This window comes from Rana temporaria, chromosome 13 (assembly GCF_905171775.1).
Source record: "Rana temporaria chromosome 13, aRanTem1.1, whole genome shotgun sequence".
Taxonomy (NCBI): domain Eukaryota; kingdom Metazoa; phylum Chordata; class Amphibia; order Anura; family Ranidae; genus Rana; species Rana temporaria.
The window spans coordinates 57,374,740-57,401,598 of record NC_053501.1 but is presented as its reverse complement, the minus strand read 5'-3'; positions in this window follow the sequence as shown (position 1 = coordinate 57,401,598).

Genomic DNA, 26,859 nt, shown 5'->3' with positions numbered 1-26,859 from the left:
GGAACCTAAGGGGTTAATCCTCTGCATTGTGTAAAAAGACTGTTTGATCCTATCTTCTCTGATCCTTCCCATTTTTCCACTGTTCCCAATCCATCTCCTGATAAGACAGAGCCTTTGGAGTCAACCTGCACATGCTCAGTTTGGTGTGTTTTGATAGAGAGGTTTTTTTTATTTTTTTTCTGGGAGGGTGCATGTGATCAACACAGGACCAATCAGCACTGTCCAGACAGAGGGCCAGGGGTCCTGCAGCCTCATAGGACAGTCAGAGCAGAATAAATATTCCTTCTAAAAGCTTTAACCAGACACTGACAGACGTCACAAGACTGCTATATACTGCTAAAGAGAAAAGGTATTTAGCAGTTTATGTAAAGGGAAGGAGATCGCGCTAAAATTATACAGTGACAATAAATGGTGAAAAAGTTCAAATCAATATAGATAGTCCCGCCACACAGGCAAATTCATAAATCTCCCAGGTGCACCAACGAATCCACAAGAAGAGTGCTTGAAAGAAAAGGATTTTTTTCCCCTGCTGTAGCAAATTGGATCATGCTCTGCTGGGTTTTTTTTACCGTCCTCTGAATCAACTGTGGGTATAGAATTGGGTATATGGGACTGTATGATATTCTTTATTTTTTATGGTTGAACTGGATGGACTTGTGTCTTTTTTCAACCTGACTAACTATTCAACTATGTAATCTAACGACCAGACAAGAAACAGGAAGTGGGCTGTAAAAGGTATTTACTCTCAAAGTTAAAACAACAAATTTCAACTGTCAGTGGGGGAATCCCGCTGAGAGCTGAAAGAACCGAGCCTGATAGTATCGATTTCAGGTATTGGAGCATTTGCATGAGTACAGATACTCCATGCAAATGCTTAGTATCGGCACCGATAACAGTATCGGTATCGGTGCAACCCTAATTTTAGTAAATATAAACTGCTAAATAGTACAAAAAAAATATTGCGCTTATTTTACAAAAAAGTGTGAAACTGCGATCAAAAAGTGTTATACTACACAAAGACAAATGTAAAGGGAAGGAGATCGCGCTAAAATTATACAGTGACAATAAATGGTGAAAAAGTTCAAATCAATATAGATAGTCCCGCCACACAGGCAAATTCATAAAACAATCTCCCAGGTGCACCAACGAATCCACAAGAAGAGTGCTTGAAAGAAAAGATCCTCCACCAAGGTTACAAAGGGCCTCTTACCGGATGGAATTGATCTCCAGATTATAAGAGATCTCACACAGCATGATAAGAGGTACTGGGATGATATCACATAGGCAGCCACAACACTGGAACCCTTATCAGAATATGTCCTCATTTAGCCAGGAGCTCCCATTAGAACTTCAATGCGATGGTGTGTACACGCCATCGCATAGAAATCCTCTGAAATCCTCGAGAGGATTTATCCGCGGATACGGTCCGCTGGACCGTATCTGCGGATAAATCCTCTCGTGTGTATGGGGCCTAAATACCTTATACAGCCCACTTCCTGTTTCTTGTCTGGTCGTTAGATTACATAGTTGAATAGTTAGTCAGGTTGAAAAAAGACACAAGTCCATCCAGTTCAACCATAAAAAATAAAGAATATCATACAGTCCCATATACCCAATTCTATACCCACAGTTGATTCAGAGGACGGTAAAAAAAAAACAGCAGAGCATGATCCAATTTGCTACAGCAGGGGAAAAAATCCTTCCTGATACCCCAAGAGGCAATCAGATTTATCCCAGATCAACTTTACCTATAAATATCAGTACCCAGTTATAATATGTATATTTAATAAAGAATCCAGGCCTTTCTTCTACTAAGCTGGACAGAACCACCTCTGTAGGGATTCTATTCCATATTTTTACAGTGCCCCCTTAGGATTATGACATCATGCACAGCTCTTTCTCTCTCACTCTTGTGAGAGTTTGCTTTGAAGGGAAAGGGATGAGTCATAAAAGGGCCAATGAGAGCTGCAGAGCTGTAGGTGTGTGTCTGTGTAAATCCAGGAAGTGAACAGGCAGCAGCTTCAGCTGCCCACAGTTAAGATGGCTGCAGCCAGACTTAGTGGAGAGAGATTTCTGCAGCATAATTGGCAAGTACAGAATCACAGTATATATAAAAAAATAATATGCAAAGTGGTTGGAGGGAAGCTTCAGAATGGCAAAGATGTTTTTATTACAAATTATGTGAGCAGACTGCAGTTCCTCTTAAACCACTTGCCAACCAGCTCATGCCGACATACGTCGGCAGAGTGGCACCGCTGTGCAAAGTCCTTCAGTTAAAGCAGGATAGTGTGCGGGCAAGCGTGCCCGCCGGTGCCATGAACTGGATGCCTGCCTGCGGCCCACGATCGCGTTGAGGATTGGCAGAACAGGGAACTGCCTATGTAAACAAGGCATTTCCCCATTCTGCCTAGTGACATGACAGGGATCTACTGTTCCCAGTGATCGAAGCAGTGATCGCTGTCATGTTTCAGTAGGCTAATCCCCCCTACAGTTAGAACATGCTGAGGGAACACACTTAACCCCTAGTTCGCCCCCTGCATTTTTATAGCACTGATCAATGTAAAAATGACACTGGTCCCCAAAATGAGTAATTTGCGGTCATATTTGTCTGCCGCAATGTCGCAGTCCTGGTTAAAAAAAAAAAAATAAAAAAAAAAAATCGCAGATCACCGCCATTACCAGTAAAAACAATAAAAAAATTAAAAAGTACCTAAATCTATCCCGTAGTTTGTAGACGCGATAATTTTTGTGCAAACCAATCAATATATGCCTATTACCAAAAATATGTAGAAGAATATATATATATTGACCTAAACTGATGAATACATTTGTTTATATATATATATATATATATATATATATGTATATATAAATAATTTTCTTTGGGCAGATCTAAAGCAACATCACAGAAACCTGTTTGGCTTCAGTGTTTTCACTGTGCATTAGTGCAATTAGCATGTAATAGATGTTCCATGAACAGGCGTAGACTGACTTGATTCATTCATCTTCATGCTAAACAAAGAATTACTACCTAAGCATATCATTACCTACTCAGAAAAGGCAAGTTTTTTTTCCAGAAGCTTAAATAAAGAGCAGTTTGATATTCAACCAAGTTGCCTCTGGTTGCTGAAAGGCTCTGCCCTTTAATGAGAATTCTGTGAGTCACAAATTTACACTTGAAAAGCACAACTTTAACAATATTGTAGTTGCTAAGAAACCTATAATCTACTAGAGAGGAAAGGTATGAAGCCAGTGAGACTGAAGTCTGGTTTGCCCAGTAGTATCTCTGGCCTTCTGGAGATGTGTCAGTGCCAAGCTCAGTTTACTCACTCTGTTCTCCGGTGTTTTTTTATTTATTCTCTTTATTTATTTGCTTTTAAAAATATAAAAAAAAATTGTTAAAAAAACATAGAATATATATATATATGTATATATATATATATATATATATATATATATATATATATATATATATATATATATATATATATATATATATATATATATATATATATACCTCTTCCCCCAGAAAAAAAAAATAACCTTTCCCACTTCCCCTGGATCCCTCTCCTATTTTATCCATACACACAAAATCTCATCTATTCACCACCATGCTCCGTAATTATTATTTATATATCTCTCTCTCTGATCTGTTAAATTGTACCAAGTCTTTTCAAATGGCTTCCAGCCTATCTAGGGAATCTTCACATGTATGCATTATCTTTTTTACTATGTATATATTATCGTTTGTGGCTCATTCCCCAATATAATTTGCAAATTATCCGTTCCAGGAGTATGCTCGTAATCCAAAGTACTCGCATATCAAAGTGAGTTTTCCCATTGAAGTCAATGGAAACGAAAATAATTAGTTCTGCATTGACTTCAATGGGATGCAATACCGAATGTGGCCAGAGGTGGGGGGGGCGCCAGAGAGCGCCAAAAACGGACGAAAAGGCCCGAGGACACTTCAGGTCGTTTCCTGTGCCCCCGTACCTCAGGCCAAATGAGGTACTGCAGGCCAATGTTCGGCTCTGCTCGGCTTCTGCTCCCCCGTACATCAGGCCAAAAGAGGTACTGAAGGCCTATTTAGCTTGAATACTGCTCGTCTTGCGAATCAACACTCGCAAACCGAGTCAGAATAAAAAAATAAAAAAAATGCCCGCAATAAATAATAAAAAAAAAAAATGCCCGCAATTCAAAACGCTCTCAAACCAAGTTACTCTTAAACCGAGGTTCCACTGTATTTGGACAGCCGCACTCCCAAAAAAAACTTTTGGTTGCCTTTATTAATAAAAAATTGGATAAAAGCACTATGTGCAATGGTTATATCCTTTTGACCACACACACATGTGGTCCCAATCAATAATTAATTAATTAATTTTCTAATTGGATGCCACCTACCATTTGCCATTCTGACCACATGATGTTTTTGGGTAAGGTATATATTTGAAGTGCATTTTTATGTATGTTAGCTATGACTAAGTATTAGTGCGAAATGTGTCTGCTGTGGCTTGTAGTGCTTTTATCCAATTTTCTTATTAATAAAGGCAACCGAAAGGTTTTATTGGGAGTGTGGCTGTCCAAATACTTTCTTCCATTTTTTGCTTTGTGCATTGCCAGCACCCTTGGTTTCTGTGAGAAGACTAATCACCAAGTACTTCCATCTGGAGCAGTTACTCCCCTTCCCAATATAATTTGGGTCTTCCAATACTTAGGGATTGACCCTTTAGCATTCAGCAAGTAAGGTAATAAAGACCTCTTGTATTGGGCCAATGGTATTTCCGTACAGTGAAAAAGACACTTCCAAGGATCCCACCCTACCTGCTTCCCCATTATATATTGTATAGTATCAATAATCCTTTCCCAAAATACTTTTATTTTTGGGCAATGCCAACATATGTGCTCCAGTGTTCTTAACGTTTCCTTTGGAAACAATTCTCAACTAAAATTTGATATGCTCTCGAAAACGATTTTAAAACTATTTTACGTATTATGTAAAATGTGTGGTTAAATCTAATATTGGGTAGAGTAGGGGATGATAGACACATATGGGCAACCATTGCATTTAGTGTAAAGGGATGCAAAATTGATGTCTGTGTGGCCAGCATGAAACTACAGTTATCTAAACATTAAGATATTATTAGTTCTTCGTATTGATCACCCACATAGTCCGTTTCCTACAACTTACCGAACCTATCAGACATATGGCCACTACTATGTTAGAGGCACCTTCTTTCTTATCGGACAACCAAAAGCAAAATTATTAAAATATGACTGTAAAATCTACACCTTTTTACTGTCGTTTTGGTTAACCTGTTATAAGTTTGTGTGGACCCTCTGTGTCACCATTAGAAATGGATGGGTTTTCTTAAAAAAAACTAAAAGGTGTCCATTTTAACAGGATATTTTGCAGGGAGGTCTTGCTGCAATGACTCTCCTAGGTTGCATCCTTTTTGATGACTAGTAGAAAGCTTTGAAGTGAAGTTCCAAATCATCAAGCAAAATATACAGTATTACCCCTAAACTAGCAAGGGTCAACTAGGTGGAATTCAATTAAAGTCCTATTAAATACAGGGGGTTGAGGCAGGTGGTAGATACCTGAAAGGACAAGCCAACTATAAATCCTGAGTGGTAACCAGGATTTAACAAGTTTTCAAGTTAAAATAAAAAGTTAACAAGCACTGACCAGAACTTGTCTAATGCACCAATAGTGGCTTCAAGAGCAAGAGGATCAGTGGCTTCCAAAAGAGACATATGGGAACCGTCAAGCTTTTATCCAGTCCTTTGCTGAATATGGCTATTTAATAAACTGCCAGTGAAAACATATGTCTATTTTAAGTTAATGAATAATAAACTTTAATTTGAAAGAGGTCTCCTGCTTAGAAACCTCTTAATGAAAAAACATTTACAAACTAGTTTTGCCTTGGAAATGTGTCATAAGCCCATATTTTACCAAGGAATTTGGCATCATGTTAGTTCACACAAGTAGAACACCATTAAAGTAAGATCCTCCATTTAGATTTTTTTACACAGCCTAAGGCCCTGTACACACGGCCGGTTTTCCCCTCAGAAAAAAAACTGTCGGTTTTCCAGACATAATCCTGCCAAGCTTGTCTTGCGTAATGACTGTCATACAAAATCCTGCCAATCCAAAGCGGCGGCACTATAAAAGGGGAAGTTCCATTCCAATGGCGCCACCCTTTGGGCTGCTTTTGCTGATCTCGTGTTAGTAAAAGTTTGGCGAGAGACGATTCACGCTTAATATTAATTTGCAGAGTGCGAAATGTGCTATCACCATTACGAACACTAGTTTTACCAGAAGGAGCGCTCCCGTCTCATACTTGATTCTGAGCATGCGCAGTTTTTTTACTCTCGACGGGAAAAAGGCAGACAGGAATCCCGACGGGAAAATAGAGAGCATGTTCTCTATTTTTTTTCTGTGTTTTCCTGTCGGCAAAACTGCCATGAAGCATACACACGACCGGTTTTACCGGCCAAACGCTCTCATGGCAGCTTTTCTGCCAGGAAAACCGGTCATGTGTACGAGGCTTTAAAGTGATATCAATGAATACCATTATTCTAAAGTTACACAAAACATCATCTGTTACCACAGGCAACATACAGTATAACCAGGCCATTTTTTTTGCTAGTCACTCACCACCTATAGGACCCATAGGTGAAAACATACATCCTTTACTTTTATTCCATAGCATATAAAACATACAGACAGGAGTTGTGACAAAAACATCCAACTATTTTTATGTCAGTGCAAAACACTTCCTCGGGGTGTCATGGCAACCATTCAAATATTATATTACTCTGTAACTGTCAGTATCTCCTATTATATGTGGACTTGGTCCTTCAAAGAAAACCGCTGAACAAAGATCTCTGTTATATATCAAAGCAAATAGGTCCAGCGGGGAAGCAAGTTAACACACAGTGAGGGAAAATTATCATAGCTGGAGCAGCCAGAATCTGGAGCAGATGTGCATGGAAATCAATCGGCATCTATCGTTCATTTTCAAAGCCTAACTGAACAAGCTGAAGTTAGAAGCTGATTGGTTACCATGCACATGTGCTCCAGATTCTGGCTTCTCCAATTTCGATAAAGTCTCTTGACGCAGCCTGGCACCCACACAGCCTGGCTATGGAGTGCACTTACACGGGTCTCCTTTGTGTTTATAATTGTACAATCCTGCTATCACACATTGGCTGTATAGCAAGATGTAATATACTGATATAGAAGAATATATATATATATATATATATATATATATATATTTGACCCCCTACCAACCAACACCAATTCTGGCTCCCACAGACTGGCTACAGTATGTGCTCATGTGGTACACAGATTAGTCCTGTCAATTTAAGAAGTTGCTTTTAATGAAAACTTGTTATGTGTATAAAAGACACCTGTCCACAGAATCTCTTACTTCCATTCAAACCTTATGATCATGGGCAAGACCAAATAGCTGTCAAAGGACGTCAGGGACAAGATTGTAGACCTGCACAAGGAAATGGGCTACAAGACAAGAAGCTTGGTGAGAAGGATACAACTGTTGGAGAGATTATACGCAAATGGAAGAAATACAAACTACCCATCAGCCGCCCTCGGTCTGGAGTTCCATGCAAGACTTTTCCACATGGGGTAAGGATGATCATGAGAAAAGTGATGGATCAGCCCAGAACTACATGGGAGGAGCTTTTGAACTATCTCAAGACAGTTGGGACCACAGTCACCAATAGACATGTGCACAACAAAAAAAAATATTTTTTTGTTTAGTTTTGTCTCGTTCCGTAGATTTGTAATTTCGTAAGACGCAAGTTTTCCTATATGGACCCGTTCGAATTTCGTAAGATGCAAGTTTTCCTATTCGGACCAGTTTTATTTTCGATTATACTGAATGATTCGTAATTCTGTCTAATTTATTTTTGTTGATTCGAAATTTGTAATTTTGTTAGATAATAATTTTCGTTAAATAGATTCGTAATTTTGTACTTTTGTAAATACATTGCGGCGCGGTCATTCGCAATCTCGTATTTTAGTTTCATTTTCAACACGCGGCTAATCCATATTAACATAGACTTTCTCTTAAACCCCGTAGACACGGTCTGACTTTTTGCCAACAAACTTCAAAATGAGCGTTTTCCAAAAAATCTGACCGTGTGTACGCTACATTGGACAACCTTTTTAGTTTCAAAAGACCGCCCAACGCCCTTTGGACAAAAATCCATGGAAAATTTGGTTTAAAGTCCCATCGTGTGTACGAGGCCTACACTGCCCAGTGCCCATTCGAAAGAACGATACAAGTACACAAATTTACGAACAGACAAAGAAACGGATTTACAAAACACACAAATGAAAATACGAACATACAAATGAAAATATGAACAAATGATTTAAAATACGGAATGCAAATTGTTCTTATAGATGTAATTTTCGTTCTTTTGCCTTTTCGGTGTTTCGTATTTTAGTAAGATTGTCCAATCGTACGTTCATATTTTTGCTTGTTCCTTATTTTGCTTATTCGTAATTCCGCAATTTTCGTATTTTGGTTCTTTCAGCTTTTCAGATGTTCGAATCGACCCGAATGTACGAATACTAAAATTTGTACGAAAATCCATTAGTTACGAATGGGAACGCACATGTCTAGTCACCAATCAAACCATTGGTAAAACAATACGCCGCCATGGATTGAAATTCTGCTGCACCCGCAAGGTCCTCCGAGTTCTCAAAAAGGCATGTGTACAGGCCCTGTCTGAAGTTTGCCAATGAACATCTAAATCAGGGATCCTTAAACTACGGCCCTCCAGCTGTTGCGGAACTACACATCTCATGAGGCATTGTAGACCTCTGACATTCACAGACATGACTAGGCATGATGGGAATTGTAGTTCCTGAACAACTGGAGGGCCGTAGTTTGAAGATCCCTGATCTAAATGATTCAGAGAAGGATTTGGAGAAAGGACCGTGGTCAGATGAGACCAAAATTGAGCTCTTTGGCATTAAAGCGGGGGTTCACCCGTACATAATACTTTTTCCCCTTAGATGGATGCTCGTTTTGTCTAGTGGAATCGGCTAGTTGTTTTAAAATATGAGCTGTACTTACCGTTTACGAAATGCATCTTCTCTGCCGTTTCCGGGTATGGGCTGCGGGACTGAGCGTTCCCATTTTGATTGACAGTCTTCCGAGAGGCTTCCGATTTTCCGAAAGAAGCCGAACGTCGGTGCGCAGGCGCAGTATAGAGCCGCACCGACGTTCGGCTTCTTTCGGCTACTAGTGACGCAATGGATGCGACCGTCGGAAGCCTCTCGGAAGACTGTCAATCAAGAAGGAACGCCCGCTCCCGAAGACCCATACCCGGAAGCGACGGAGAAGATGCATCTCGAAAACGGTAAGTACAGCTCATATTTTAAAACAACTAGCCGATTCCCCTAGACAAAACGAGCATCCATCTAAGGGGATTGTTTGAAAAAATTGTCTTATGGGTGAACTCCCACTTTAACTGGACTCATTGTGTTTGGAGGAATAAAAATGCCCCTAAAAACACCATTCTGAGGCCTCGTACACACGGCCGTTTTCCTTGACAGAATCCATCAAGAAACTTGGTGGCAGACCTTTTTTGCAGAGGAAAAACGGTCGTGTGTATGTTTTTCATTGAGAAAACGGTTGTGGAACTCGATGAGAAAAAAGAGAACAAGTTCTATTTTTCCTCGTCGGGAGTCTCAATTTCCTCGTCGTGTTCCTTGTCGGGCTGGTTTTCGACAAGAAACGCGTTTGTGTGTATGCTTCGAAACCCGCACATGCTCAGAAGAATCAAACTTTCCCTTTATAGTGCCATCGTATGTGTTTTACGTCACCGCGGTTGAGAACGACGAGATTTTGGCTTGACAGTGTGTACGCAAAGAAAGCTTGTCAAGATTCTCGACATGCCTAACAAGGAACTCGTTGAGGAAAACGAGGTTTCATTTATGACGAGTTCCTTTGGTCGTGTGTAAGAGGCCTTGCAGTCAAGCACGAAGGTGGAAACATGATGCTTTGGGGCTGTTTCTCTGCTAAAGGTACAGGCCAACTTTGCCATACTGAGTGGCCATGTATTGTAAAATCTTGGATGAGAACCTTCTTCTCTTAGCCAACACACTGAAGATGAGTCATGGATGGGCATGACAATGGCTGGCCAACAAGGGTTTCTCCACCAAGTACCAATTCATGTTTTGCTTGGGGATCAAATACTTATTTTACTCACTGAACTGCAACTCCATTTATAACATTTGTATCATGTGTTTTTTTTCTGGATTTTTGGTTGATATTCACTTCAATTCATTTAAAATTCCCATATGATAAAAATTGTAGACCCTTAATTTCTTTGTAAGTGGGCAAACTTATAAAATCTGCAGGGGATCAAAAAATGTATTTTCCCCACTGTGTGTGTGTGTGTGTATGTATATATATATATATATATATATATATATATATATATATATATATATATATATATATTCAGACACTTTGGGGATGCAGTATTCACTGTACGTCAGAAATCAGGGCGACATTTGAATGAGATTTATTTTTCAAACAGGATTCTAATTCATTAGTGCATCTGTCCCTGCTGATAATAAGAGTGTGACGCTTACTTTCCACGTCTGATGAAAGCTCCTCTCTCTGGCTGATACAACAAACTTGTTTTTCCTTACCCACCCAGTCAATAGATGATTACCTATAAATAACACATTGATGCTTTAAATAGCTGTCTGGCTGAACACCACTTAATTAGTGCCTGTGGTTACTACTTTAAAGAATTGTGTAATAGAAGCAGCTCTGCACAAATATGGACATTAATTTTGCATAGAGAATAGTAAGAGCTTACATTGATTATTAGGTATTTATTTTGATTATGTGAAGTATGCACAGACAAAGCAGCTTTTTTATGAACTTTGTTTCTATGCATTTTTTAAAACAAACCTAAACCCAAAAATTGAAGATTTACTTTGTTTTAGGGACACATTTAGAAATGTTAATTATGGCTAACCTCACCTTAACATAAAGCTGGCCACAGATAGATTGAAATTCAGCTGGTTCAGCGGGGACCTGTCAAATTTAGATCAGCGTGTGGCTATCTCTGTTTGACCGAAATCTGTGTATTCTGACAGCAGAGTCCCACTGTCAGAATACAATGGCTTCTGGCTGAACAAAATAAAAAAAAAAAATGGCATGGATGTCGCCCCCCCCCCCTCCCCCAATACATACCAGACCCTTATCCGAGCATGATCCTCACACAGCTATTGCCCAGGGTTGTGAGGAAGAGACCTTGTCCCCATCAACATTGCTTGGCCCCCTCCCTATTCCTGGCCTGCCAGGCTGCATTCTCAGATCTGGTATAGATTTTAGGGGAGGGGACCCCCATGACATTCTTTTTTACATTTCAGTGTGGGGTTCCCCTTTAGATCCATAACAGACCAGAGTGTTTTTATAAATTAATTATTTCCAGGGATTTTTTCAGGGTGCATGGTGCCTAAATGCTGCTCTGAGGGCTTTTTTTATGCAAATAGAGAAGTCTTCAGGAGGGATCCACCAGGTGTCGGTAAGTGACAGGCAGTCAGGAGAGCTGGGAGAGGCATGCCAGGAGTGGATGTTGAGTCAGCAGGAGAGACTGATGCTACTGGCATTAAAGTCGGGAGGCTGCAGCCAGGACTGACTGGGATCAGTAGTCCACCTCAAATACAGCTAGCACTAAAAGACTTTCATTCATCATTGGTTGCTACACCAAAGGGGCCCTCGGTCCCTGTCAGCAAATGGCAAATCCCTGAAGTTGGGCTTAATGCAGAGTTGGGCCTAACCATGTGCTAGATGTGCCAGGAACCAAGTATTGGATGGGAGAGAAAGTAGTTGACAAATAAGCGTTGTGCTGGAGAAGTCTGGAGCTTTAGATAATGTGAATATAGGTTCCAATCAATCATCTCATAATTGAATACTATTGATTCTGGGCATCCCATAATCCCTTTACCACATCCAAGTTCAATCCCTCAACAAAATAACAAAAACCACACTGATCGACTGTTGATTGTCTGGGGAGTGACTGGAAGTGAATGTCAGGCTGGGACAGGGTGACAGGTGGAACTACTACACTCAGTGGCCCCACAGAAGTACCGCTACATTTGGAGGTTCCACTGAGATCCACCTGTTCTGGGGTAACCTGCTAGTCATTTCCCCTAGCAATGGAGGCCGGGGTAACGGTTTTGTTCTGCCATCATTGAGAATTAAACCCAGGGGAAAGATTTGTGTGCTCTGCCAATTGTTCAGTGCTTTAACAAGTGGCGTTGTCCATAGTAACCAACAAGGACTGTCGTTAGTTACTGTTCCTGCTACCCAGTTACCCCAACCAGTCCTGGGATGGACACTTGTACCAATCCTGTAACTCAGAAAAACTGTTCACTATGTGCTGTTATCTGTGGCAACCACGACGGGTGGCTGCGACTGTGGTTTACAAATATGTTCAGCATTCTGCTAATGCTGGATATCTTGAACTCTGCTCCAAACTGCTGCTAAAAGACAGTAAAGAGTGTTGTGACGAGATCCTTCCTCGCCCAGGTCCTGCTCTCCCGACACTCCTCTGCTACCAGTGAGTCAGCTTGCAGATTGCAACGTCTGATGGTCCAGTCATCCAAGGTTCCGGGATCCGAATTACAGCTATGTGCCATTCGGACCCATTAAGAACAAACACCAGGCAGGCTGTATGTAAGTTCCAACAGGACTCTTTATTTCAAGTACACAGCACACTTTTATACAGAATTTTGGAACATCCCACTCCCAACAACCGCTTTCCTATTGGTCAATTGTAAAGTATATCCAGTCTTCACTCAGGTCCCCCTTGACCATGCAAATGAGGACTTGAAATTGTCAACAGGGATTGGTCCAATAGCTTGGATAGAAAGACTTGTGTATTGAGACAGAAGCCCCAGGGGGTAATCAATGTACACAATAACCTGGTTCCAGCTAGACGGCCTGACTCCGACACCCGCTCTTAACCTGCAGAACACAATAAAAGGTATTTCGCAAGCTGGTTCCACTTAGCATTTCAAAAGCCTTGCATTGAATGTCCCTCTCCTGTGTAACATATGTCAAGTAGAAACACTTTAATATCTCAAGGTCCATGACATTACTTCCCCTGGGAACCAGTCCAACAGCCGCAGTGGGACCCAAACGGGTCAACTCGAGGATGTTGGAAAAGTAGTCTTAAAGTTCCAGGACTGTGCTGGGATGACCCATCTGCCTTCCTGTTTTGAGGTCCTGGCCCATAATCGGACGGCAAGAGGCTCACATTCAGTCCTCTCCAAAAGCCCCTGTCCCGGCTAGGTCTGTCACACATCTCCCCCTTTGGCAGGAGACTAACACTGGGAGAGACCCCAATTTCGGTACCCACCCAGTACCCCAGATACCTTGTCCCAAAGAGAGCATTACTCACCCAGCCAATCTCTGCCTCTCTCAGAGAACACGCCTGCCGCTGGGGAGAGGCCTGGACTGGCCCTTCTCCCTGGAGTCCTTTCAGCCGCTGGAGAGAAGACAGGGTGGCTGGGCTCAGTTCATCATGCCATTGGGAATCTGGGCCAACTGGCCACCATTCCTGGGGTATACCAGTGGAGACTGCAGTCCCATCCACTGATGCTAGGTAAAAATCCCCCGGTGCTTGCAAAGCAAAGCCGACATCCTCCTGTCTCAGTGCCGCACCATTTTCTGGGGTTGTGTCTGTGGAGATCGGAGTCCCATCCACTACCACAGGAACCCCCTCTTCTGTTAGTTGAGAGCAGAGGCCCGGGGCACTCTGCTCTGTTGCCAGCTCTTCCGCTGGGTTGCTGTGAGTGGGGACCACAGTCCCATCCACCGATATCCGCTCAAGCTGTAGTTGTGTGCAGCAGCCAGTAGCATCCTGCCCTGCTGCCAGTGATTCAGCTGGGAGTAACAGCTTTACTACCTCAGCTTGTTGCTGGGGAGGGGGGCCAACCGCCCCGGCTCCCTGGAACTCCACAGTTGGTCCCAGTGCTGGGCAGAGATGGCTAGCATTCTGCCCTGTTGCCAGCACTTCTGCTGGGGGTGCATAATCCATAACATCCTCTGAACAGTCCATACATTCTGTAATCTGTGGCTGGGGAGTGATTGCCATCTTCTCACCCTGAGCCTCCGGAACTGCCACGGGGGTGGGGCAGAGGTCTTGATCCCTCTGTCCTGTGACCAGCGCTTCAGCTGGGGAAGTTCCTTGTAACTCCACAAATACTGCCCTTGGTGCTGGGCAGAGCACAGTGAAGTTTGGCCCTGATACCAGCTCTTCTGCTGGAGGCTCCCCAGGTTGTTCTTCCTCAGCAGAAAAGTCTATCAAATCCCCTGTCTCTACAACTGGTGTCTGGGGATAGAGGTTCACCATCTCCTGTCCATGGAACCCAGAAGATGCTATGGGTACTGAGCAGAGGTTAGCAGAGCTCGGCCGTGCGGTCAGCACTTCAGCTTTGGGAATGGCAAGCTCCCGATTTTCCACTGCTGATTCATCAGCCAGGATTTCATCACTGTCAGCTGATATTTCCTCATAGTCCCAGGTAAAGGGAACCTCACCCTGCTGCTGAGCGGAGTCTAGCAGCTGTTTGTAGGTGATTTCCAGTTCCCATTCTTGAGCGGCCAGGAATTCCAAATCTTCCTGTAACCAGTGCACTTCCGGGACATTCAGTCTTCGCTCTCTGTGCTCCATTATTTCCTCCCAACGCCACTCCCGATCGCTCCCAAAGTTGGGATCCCTGGACATCCTCCAATACAACAATCCCAGGCCATCATAGTCAAAGCCTTCCGTGGGGCTGTCATCCGCTGACCACGGGCACTCTTGGACTACATACCACCGGAGGGCTCTGTAGCTCTCGTCCAACCGCATCTCTTCCCGGATCAGCCTGCTTAACTCTGCTGTCCACTCCTGCTTTGGTTGTTCCCCCAATAACAGCATCCGTACTTCATACTGTGACCAGTACCTTACATGGATGGAGGGGAGAGCTTTTCCCTGGTGTCGCTGCTCGCGGGCTAGCGCTTCTTTCCAGAGTTCGCAGCGGATCGAATCAGACCATCCAAGCAGGACCTCCTCTGATACTGGTCCTCTGCGCTGTATCTGCTTCTCTCGCAACCTCCTTCTGAATTCCTCTTCCATGGTTACTGATATCTGTACCTCTCCTCTTCTTTCATTTGGTGCTGCTTCTTTAGGCGTTGTCACCGATCGCCGTATTTCTGCAATTCTCAGCTCCTGTTGCCGCTCTCGTTCTCTCTGTTGTCGCTCTCGTTCTCTCTCATCCTGCCGCTGGAGGTCTCTGATGGTATTCTGTATGGCGGTCTCTGATGGGTTCGCACCATATAATGCCAACCGCTGTTGAACTCGCTGCTGGAACAAGTCTTCAACTGACCGGGGTCCTGCATCACCATCCCTCTGATCCATCTCGGCTAGCGCAATGATCAGGGTGGCCTTGTTCTTCCCACCGGTCCCTCCACGGCTCTCAAGCAAGTCTTTTAGCATGGTTCTCCTCCAGGCTGCATAGCTGGTCATTCATGGTGGTGGTTTGGAGTTGTCCCAGTAACTGGAGAGCAAATCCCACCGCTGCCAACCAATGTGACGAGATCCTTCCTCGCCCAGGTCCTGCTCTCCCGACACTCCTCTGCTACCAGTGAGTCAGCTTGCAGATTGCAACGTCTGATGGTCCAGTCATCCAAGGTTCCGGGATCCGAATTACAGCTATGTGCCATTCGGACCCATTAAGAACAAACACCAGGCAGGCTGTATGTAAGTTCCAACAGGACTCTTTATTTCAAGTACACAGCACACTTTTATACAGAATTTTGGAACATCCCACTCCCAACAACCGCTTTCCTATTGGTCAATTGTAAAGTATATCCAGTCTTCACTCAGGTCCCCCTTGACCATGCAAATGAGGACTTGAAATTGTCAACAGGGATTGGTCCAATAGCTTGGATAGAAAGACTTGTGTATTGAGACAGAAGCCCCAGGGGGTAATCAATGTACACAATAACCTGGTTCCAGCTAGACGGCCTGACTCCGACACCCGCTCTTAACCTGCAGAACACAATAAAAGGTATTTCGCAAGCTGGTTCCACTTAGCATTTCAAAAGCCTTGCATTGAATGTCCCTCTCCTGTGTAACATATGTCAAGTAGAAACACTTTAATATCTCAAGGTCCATGACAAGTGTCAACTGTTGCCAAGGGTGATTGGAAGCAGCTTGTGGGTGCCTGCGGGTGCTTTCTGTCTGCTGATGCAGTGGCTTTAAACTCAATGTTTAAAGTGATAATAAAGGCTCTTTTTTTTAATTATTATTATAACAAAAATGTTACACTCCTCTTCTCTGTGCAGTTGGATTTGCACAGATCAGCCCGGATCCTCCTTTTCTGGGGTCCCTCTTTGCTGCTCATGGTCCCTCCCCTCTATCGAGTGCCCCCACAGCCAGCAGTTTCCTATGGGAGCACTGTAGCTCTGTGCATCCAGACACGGAGCCCCACCTCCTCTCTCCCCTGATTGGCTGACTGACTATAATTGACAACTGTGGGAGCCAATGGCACAGCTGCTGTCACTCAGCCAATCAGGGGGAGTGTTCCGGACAGCATAGACATTCGTGGACATTGCTGGAGAGAGATGTAGCACAGGTAAGTAATTAGGGAGGTGCTGGGGAGGCTGCCACACACAGAAGGCTTTTTAACTTAATGCAAAGAATACATTAAGATTAAAAACTCCTGCCTTTACAACGCCTTTAACCACTTGCCAACCACCCGCTGAAGATGTACTGCGGCAAGGTGTCACAACACTGGTAACCGGGAGTGAACAACAACTGCATGTCTGTATGTTAGATTTCAGTATTGGACCCCAGGCGTCACTCCAATCAGAACACAGGAGTTTGGGGGTTCTCTACATCATCACTCTCTCACATAAAGGAATGCGTTGAGCTACTAAGTGTGGGTGCATTACAACATGCGTCCAACATCTAGCATTAAAAGATTATGATGCACGTGAAGATTCCAATACACTTCTGTATGCAAATAATTATGAGTACTGGACCCCAGGCGTCACTCCAATCAAAGAACAGGAGTTCGAAGGTTCTCTACATCATATCACTTTAACATAAAGAAATGTATTTGGCCACTAAGGGAGGAGGTATGAAATACCTTCAACCCCTAGCATAGAAAAGTTAAGGTGAACATGTTCAGTAACTTAGGGCATGGGCCCATAAACAAGTAACAACTTATGTCAAGCACGTAGTAATTAAGCAAAGTTTAGGCAACTGGTAGTTGCGTAAGAGAGGCAAATATAGCTCAGGTAATTTGAGAGTGTATGTCCCTTTAAGATACTCCACAGCAAGCAGCCGACAACACAACAGACAATCTCAAGCAGTATGTTAGTACTTAGTAAGCCAGAGTTCAATACAGCAACTGATTAGACACAATATATGTAGTAGATGATTCTAAAGGCACTACAAGTGAAACAATGGCTACCTATCCGTTTGCAGAGGCTGAGTCTTGTTGTGGTTTAGCAGCAATGGAATTCCGTAGTGTAGGGATCCAAGAAGGAAGATATCTTTAGGGTGTCCCCAGTAAAGGCAGCATGAAGTCAGTGAAGGCATTAGCTGGAGGGCATAGAGTTCCATGCATATAAAGAAAAGGATGAGCGAAGCCTCCTCTACCACACTGTGTTGTAGATATGAGTGTCCCAGTTATTTACACATTATCGCTTCTCCTAATTAGGGGAACACAGCCGTAGCCAATAACAGGCATATACAAAAGAAAGGTTGTTGCCCCGACAGGGAGATCAAGAGGTGGTAACCCCTGGGACAACCGAGAGGCTACTATGGCAGTGACGGACAATATGTGTAGTAAAATATAAGTTTAATAAATATTTAAAGTTGCATTGTATAATTAATAATGTAATATAAGCATAACACTATGAGAGCTGAGATAGCTATAGTAACAACCTATATTAGTTGGCCGGCCAAGAAACATGCACGTATGAGACTAATTCATTAAGCGTGCAACAAACAGCACATACAGGACACAAACAATAACAAACATATAGGACAAAAATGATTGTGGCGATCCGGACGCCGGATGGAGAACTTTTGCTGCCAATTCTAATCGGAAATCCGATATAGTGTGTGAGGCGGTTAGCCTGATATGCAAGTAGAGAGAGTTGTCAGCAAAAGTGCCCCTGCAGTAGGTAACTTAGATAACCAGATCTGAGTTGGATAACAGTCTTGATCTTGCATATATGAACTTGATGGCAAGATCAATGAAGGTTCATATATACTAAGGTTTGGGCTAGCACTTAAAGTGAATTTGAAAAAAAGTTTTGAAAAAATTAATTAAATAAAGATAATAAGAGTTTATCCGGGCTGCCCTGCCTACAAGATCGGTGTATGGTGCTGTTCCAATTTGAGGATTTCAAAGATTCCGATGTGTGAAGCGGTTGAATGCAAGGTTTGATGAAGAGATTTTATATGTTACCACTGTAGGTCTGTGTTATAGGCTTCCATATTAAGCATAGCATGTGCAAGCAGGATAATGAAACGATCTTACCAGCAAAGTTCACTAATTCACAGAGATCCGGAATCCGTTGGCTACTGGCTGCCTCCTTGCTGTAGTGTGATCCAATCGCTGCAGTTGGCGTCTGTAGAATGTCAGATGCGCCAATGTATATCAGCATGCGGGGAGGATAATACAGCCGTGCCGTCCGATTAAGTGATGCTGTTCCCACTGATCTGCTGAGCTGGCAGGTCCAGCTATATGCTTCTGGAAGTGGTCTATATGTGGCTTCAGTACGCACCAAATGTTTGGTGCTTTTCAATATTCTTCTGGAGCATCCGCTCGCTTTCCTCTTGCTTGCGTGTTCCCGCAAGTCACCGCTTCGGTTTCCCACTGCTATGGGGCATAGAGAGAGAGGCGTCCGGAGCCGTGATGACGTCAACGCGTTTCGTAGTGTTGATACGTAACTTCGTCTGGACGGAGTAGTGGTAGTTGCGTAAGAGAGGCAAATATAGCTCAGGTAATTTGAGAGTGTATGTCCCTTTAAGATACTCCACAGCAAGCAGCCGACAACACAACAGACAATCTCAAGCAGTATGTTAGTACTTAGTAAGCCAGAGTTCAATACAGCAACTGATTAGACACAATATATGTAGTAGATGATTCTAAAGGCACTACAAGTGAAACAATGGCTACCTATCCGTTTGCAGAGGCTGAGTCTTGTTGTGGTTTAGCAGCAATGGAATTCCGTAGTGTAGGGATCCAAGAAGGAAGATATCTTTAGGGTGTCCCCAGTAAAGGCAGCATGAAGTCAGTGAAGGCATTAGCTGGAGGGCATAGAGTTCCAGCCTGGCTTGAGATTCAGCGATGGTACCAGTATTTGTAATGTGGCCGAGCTACGGCTGACAAAAATAGAACAGTGTGCAGTCTGCACACTGTTCTCTTTATAGGTAGGATGCAGGTGTAGTGCATAAGCACTAATTCAAGCCGCACTTCCGCGTTCCAAGCGGGTGATGACGTCATTGTGCGGTCGGCGTATGCGTTCCAGCGTGGAACGCATTACGGCGCTGAGAGCGCCTGCTACACAAGGTGGCTCGGCTGTGGTACGGTGATTCGTGCACTAGCTTTCATGGGCACACGCGCTGCCGGTGGCACGTGTGAGCTCAGATTGGCCAGCGGGGGAGACAATCAGCGGGTCTGGTGGACTCGATGGCTGTCGGCCGCCCGCAATCTTTTCCTGCAGAGACAGGACGGGAATCTGCCTAAGTAAACAAGGCAGATCTCCGTTCTGTCAGGGGATGACACTGAGATCTGTCTTCCTGCCAAGCAATATAATTTATTGGGATTTTTTTTTTTTAAATATGTAGCAGAATACATATTGGCCTAAACTAATGAACACATTTGTACATTTTGTATATATATATATATATATATATATATATATATATATATATATATATATATATATATAATATTTATACATATATTTTTTTTTTGGATATGTATTATAGCAGAAAGTAAACAATATTATTATTTTTCAAAATTGTCTGCCTTTGTTTATAGCGCAAAAAATAAAAACCGCAGAGGTGATCAAATACCATCAAAAGAAAGCTCTATTTGTGGGGGGGGGGGAAAGGACATAAATTTTGTTTGGGTACAGATTGTCAGTTAAAATAACGCAGTGATGTATTGCAAAAAATGGCCTGGTCATTAAAGGGGCAAATCCTTCCAGGGCTGAAGTGGTTAACAGCTTATTCCTGTGATGGTGGAGGTGAACAGTAGCAGTTTGGGGTCTTATAGCAATGTGCTACCATCAAGGCAGGCTTCATGAGGTACGTAAATAGCCTACACCTATAGTGAGGGCATTATTCAACTTTGGTCAAAGCTGCACAGTTTTTACCTGCATGAATAATTTTTTGGTAAAGGTGAACTATGCCTTTAAAGCACTGAGTGTTTGTTAAGCATACAGTTGTGCTCCAAAAATGTGCATACCCTGTGCGAAATTTAAACATTTGGGCATTTATATTGAAAATTTGACTAATTCAAGGATAGTGATTACATAAAACCATTTATTATCACAGTTTTTTTTTATTATTATTATTTTAAAAGAAGTTTATTGAAGAGCAGTACAGTACAAATTAATGCCACTAGAACATCCTGGGGCAGAATGAAATACATACATTACATAAAAGGAATATTACATATAATAACAACCTCCACTCAATATAAAATAGGTTATCCTTCCTAACCGTGTGGGATCAATTATGTAATGGTAGGAAAAACCAGATAAGTGCACTTATACCTGAAGTCTATTCTGAAAGCCCCAATGGGTACACACTGTGCCGGATACTGACTAAAACTTTAAATTCATAAAGTGCGTCAAAAAGAACCGGACTGGTCACGCGTTTCCGGAAAAACAGGAACCTCCAAAGCCGCGGGAGCGTCCAAGAGTGAAGAGGAAAAAAAAAATGGTACACTCTAATAGCTCGATTTGACCTAGATTAACCAGACTATGACAAATAAAGATTACGAGTATTCCCATAGTCATACAAACATAGAAGAAGAAATCTCCAAATCAAATAGTCAAAGTTATACTGACTGCTGACAAATAGTAAGTCCAAATAACAAGAAAAAAAAAAGAAAAAAGAAGAAGAAGGTTTAGAAAAAGGAAAAGAGAAAGGAGGAAAAAAAGAAAATAGCGAATTGCCAGCCGTAATCTCAAACGCTCAATGCAGATGTCAAGATTCCCGGGATAAGGGATACTCCTACGTATCTAGCCCAGGGCTCCCATATTGTCTCAAATAGTTTAGTGGTGTTTAGGATTGAACTGACCATTTTCTCTTGATTCATGATTCAAAATGTTTTCCTCTTGGTTGCCGCAATAGAGACCAGTGGCTGTTTCCAAGCACCAGCCAAAGTATTTTTTTCCCCCAGAAACATGAAGTCTATCAGTTTTTGAGTATGTTTAGGGGCATGAGGGATGCGAACCCCAAGCAGCGCTACCTTTGGAGATTTCTCTACAGGAACACCCGAAACCCTTCTGATGAGATTGAAAATTTTGTTCCAGAATCCTCTAAATCTAGAGCAATCCCACCAAATAAGCATTGAGCCCTGGGCTTGACATTCACAAAAACATAGCAGAGAAGCAGTTGTGAACCATGTCGCCAACCTACTGGGGACCATATACCATCTCATCAAAACTTTCAAATTAGCCTCTATCAAAGAAGTATTAACAATTCCTTTAAAAGCTCTTGTTCCTACCTTATGCCACTCCTCCAGGTCCCAAGTGTCCTGTAGATCTCCCTCCCTTCTGCTCTGTCGATCGGTGACACCATTTCTCATAGCAAGTGAAGACTGGGGGACAGGGTTCGTCCTTCCAAATTGATGATACTAAATCAAAAACTTGAGAATGTCGGGTCCTCTCAAAATCCGGCAATTCCAATTTCTCCACACAGTACCTCAATGAAAGTGGTCCAGAGGCAGAGAGGAAGTGGCCGATTCTATAGATTCCCTTGTCTAAACACCACTGAAATGCTTTAACATCCATTTCTGGCCCGAACCGAGGATTACTGAAGATGTGTGTCATAGGACTAGCAGCAGATACTAAACAAGGAAGGTGCTTCAAATCATCCCAGAGTCTAAAAGATTGGGACAACGCAGGTGACATTATTGCTGGTCTGGACTTTTGGGGGAACCATAGTAGATTATCCAACGGATGATTAGGGACTGCTTGACTCTATCTCAATCCAATCAGGTTTCTCATGTTTTGAATAAACGGTCGATAATTGGGCCAGCCTAGCAGCTTGATAATATTTAAATATATGTGGGAGACCTAGACCCCCTCGTGTCTTGGGGCCATATAGAACATTTTGGGCTTATCTATATCCTTTACCCCCCCCCCATATGAATTTTAGTATTTTTCCCTGAAACGACTTAAGTTGATCTTTTTTAATTGCTATCGGAAGGGACCTAAATAAGTAGAGCAATTTAGGCAGAAGAGTCGTTTTGATAGAATTAATTCTACCCAACCACGAAATCTTATGTTGCGACGGAGTCTGGATGTCCACTTCGAGTTTGCGAAACATAGGAGGAAAATTTTACTGGTAGAGGTGTTCAAACTTGGGAGTGAGATTTATTCCCAAATATCTAATAGAAGACTTGGCCCATTTAAAATAAAAATAAGGTTTCAAATGGTCAACTACAATGGGTCGTATGGATATGTTTAGTGGTTGAGATTTGTTCATATTAACCCGTAACCCTGAGATATCACCAAAGGATTTGATCAACCTGCAGATGTTAGGGAGAGAGGTAATTGGGGAGATAACGAAAAGAAGGAGATCATCCGCAAATAGTGCGCACTTGTGAACTTGATGTCCACAGTTCACCCCTTTTATGTCCAGATCAGATCTGATAGCGATAGCTAGCGTCTCAATCGCTATAGCGAAAATCAGTGGGGAAAGGGGACATCCCTGTCTAGTACCTCTAGCAATTCTAATAGGATCAGAAAAGTAACCCTGCAATTTGACCTTCGCCTTGGGCTCAGAATAAAGGGACTTCAGCAGCCCTAGAAAACCATCTCCAAAACCCCAACGCTTCAGAATCGTGAAAAGATATGACCACGAAAGGGAGTCGAAGGCTTTTTGAAGGTCCAACAACAGGAGAAGACCCTCCTGGGAAGGACCTCCATCCCAACCCGACTGGAGGATCGAAATAATGTCAATCGCTCGCCTAACTTGGTCCGGACCCTGTCTCCCTGGAATGAAACCATCCTGATCCTTATGGATATAATGGTTTATAAATTTTTAAATCATTGTCGATTAAAGAAATGGGCCTGTAGTTTTCTACGTGTTCAGGATCTTTATATGGTTTGGGAATAACCGAAATAAAAGCCTTGTTCAGATGGGGTGCATGGCTTCCCCCTTCCGTTTGGAATTAAAACATTTTGTGAGATGAGGAACTAAAGTTTCTGCAAAGGTTTTGTAGTACGGTGTCAAGAAAACAATCCGGTCTTGGCGCCGAACAATTCTTTAGGTTCTTAATCACCACCAAGGTTTCCTCCGTAGAGATTGGAGCCTCCATCAACATGGCTCCCATGGAGGTTCGGGATTGGTAATTGATCTATAAAAGATTTAATATCAGACAACCCGGTCGCATCAGCTGTCTGATAGAAGGTAAAGTAAAAGGTCTGAAACTCTTGTAAAATGCGTTTAGGATTAAGGGTCGTGGTCCCGTCCCGAGTTCTAATTTTAGGCAGTGCAATCGTGCGGAATCTCGGCGAGAGCTTAGTGGCTAACATTGTGTTCATTTTATCCTTCTGTAGATAGAATCGAGCACCACTCCAGTCCAAAGATTTCTCAGCCTTAACCGTGAGCGCTAAGTTCAATGCTAATCGGGCAGTATCTAGCTGTGAAACCCGGACCTTTGACTGGTCTTTTTTATGTTTTTTACATAAAGCTGCAAATTCTTTCTAATTTCTCTACTTCCGCGTTTTTTTCTTTTTTTCGTTTGGAGGCTATCTGAATTAGCTTTCCACGGATAGTAGCTTTGTGTGCAGCCCATAACATCTCAGCCGAGATTCCATCAACATCATTAAAAAGAAAGTAATCCTTCAATGCCCTGTCAATATCTGATACTATAATTGGGTCATTTAATAGAGTTTCATTTAGTTTCCAATGAAACTTTTGAGAATCAATTAGTTGGTTTTGTAATGAGCAAACTACCATAGAGTGATCTGAAAGGGCAGTATCCTTTATATAAGCTTTATTAACAAAGGGGATGTGCCTTGAAGAAATAAATATGTGATCGATCCTAGAATAGGATTTATGTGGATTAGAATAGTGGGTATAATCCTTTTTGCTAGGGTTAAGTTCCCTCCAGATGTCCACAAGACCTTGTTGAAAAATTAATTTTGCTATTTGAGAGCTGGCTCTAGCTGGGCAGGTTAACTGTGCTGCCAATGGTTTAGACTTGTCAAGACTTTGGTCAAATGCAATATTAGAATCACCAAACACCATCGTCCCCTCCAAGAGCGGTTCCAAAATGCTAAACATGGATTGGAAAAATTTTGCCTGGCCTTTATTGGGAGCATAATATGAGACAAATGACAGTAATTGCTCATCTAATTCTCCTTTAACCAACAAAAACCTGCCATCTGGTTTGAATTTGCACGTTTTTGCAAAGAGAATTGCAACCCCTCTGGTCTTGTCTTCAGCGTTTGCTAAAAACAATTGAGGATAATGAGCATGTATGAATGAGGGGGAATAACACATTGGAAAATGGGTCTCCTGTAGGAGAACAACCGTCATTTTCAGAGAATGATAGGATTGGAGCACCTTCTTTCTTTTCACAGGGGAGTTCAGTCCCTGAACATTATGGGAGACAACTCTTAAAGGAGGGGGAAGCGAGGGGTCATCAGGCATGATAATTGGAGCCCTGTATCATTAAGAACTCTTACCCCAAATGATGAGAGGCGTGGGGACATTGAGCACGGACTAAGATCTAGGCTGGGACCTGGAGCGAGGCAAACGAGGCCTTGTATCAGCAGTCTGGCAATCAAAGAAAAGAGGTTGGAAGAAGAAGAAAGAAGAAGAAAAAAACATATCACAAAAATCAATTAATCTAGACCAGCGACAATGGGAGGGGGAAAAGACCATCCCACTAATCGCCATTCCTACAACCAACGTAGCCCCAAATACGGGCTACAAGACCGACCCCCAACAGCAGAAAATCCACAGTCTAGAGTCGGTCGGAGACGCAAGACCGCTGTCTCAGCCACAACCATCCCTGTGAATAAAAAAGCTAATTAGATATCAATGAGATACATTCTATTTAAATACTATAACATTTTATAGAAAAAATAGATCACGGTCAGCCTGGACAAAATAACATCAAAGCTAGCAATTCGTTGCGATAATGGCCAAAATATATTTCAAACTCTCCGCTCAAAATAAATAGCTGTGCGGATAGGAGGAAGAAAGAAAAAAAAAAAGTGATAGACCACAAATACTAGCGAGGAATCAGTTCAGATATCCGAAGGATCCTGCAATTGTAACCTCTCCTGTCAGTCTCAAGGAGGCAGAAACTTTGAGTATAATTGTCCCATCAGCATTGAATAGGTAAACAATAAAGGTGCTAGAGAGTCAATCCTGTAGGAACAAACAAACATTAAAAAAAAAATAATAATAATTCTTAGCGGAAGTGAAACTTCTAGTCACACGGATCCCCAACCACGGCAACGAGACCCAACATGGGTTTACCCAATGGGAAATCAACATGGAAAAATAAAGAGGAAGTTTAGATGCTGTTCCTAAATAAAGTAGTTACTGGATCCTTAGTGCGCCTGCTTTTAATCTTCCATGTGGGAGAAATCGGACTGGTAGGGGTGGGACGTTTGGATGATCCTGCTTGAAGATTGGAGGTATCCATTGCTGGGTCTTGTGAAATAAACTTCAGAGCAAGTAAGATTTTTTCTCCCTCAGAGAGTGTAGTGAATGAATAGGTCTTGCCTTTGTGGGAAAATTTTAAAGCAAAGGGAAATGCCCACCAATATTTGATTTCCTTCTGTGCTAATACCACCAGCAGTGGTTTAAGGGCTCTGCGTCTTTGTATAGTCATGGGAGAGATGTCAGCAAATATTTGGATGTCATGTCCCTGGAAAGAGATGCAAAATTGTTGGCGTGAGATTCTCATAATCTCTTCCTTCACTGCATAATAGTGTGGTTTCACTATTATGTCCCTGGGGGAACCATCCTTCCTGTGGGGACCCAGGGATCTACTGGGAATAGCCTGAGGAGAGAAGGCTAGAGTAGCTGGATTAATCACTTGCCTTCCATCTGAATGTCCCCCAGCGTGTGATTCCTGTGTCTGAGGCGCGGTCGCCATCTTGGATTCGGCCTGGCTTTTCTCTGCCGAGAATTGCGGTCCTAGGCCCCTCCGGACCGCACCGCTATACATGGGGCTGATGGCGGGGTGTTCCCCGATCGAATCCTTCCTGAGGAAAGAGTCCTGCTTCCGTGAATCCGGTGCTAGGGCGGTTGGATGGCTGAGGCAGTGCAGAGCTCCCGGCTTAAGTGGCCATCTTGGAAGCCTTCGCGCATGCGCCCCTCATTATCACAGTTTTTTTTGGCTCCTTTCAAAATCATAATGATAACAGAAGTCACCCAAATGGCCCTGATCAAAGTTTTACATACTCTGGAATGTTTGGCATTGTTACAGACACAAAAGGTGGCACACAAAGGTTAAAATGGCAATTAGAGGTTAATTTCCCACATTTGTAGCTTTTTTCATCAAAATTTGTGTCTGTGTATAAA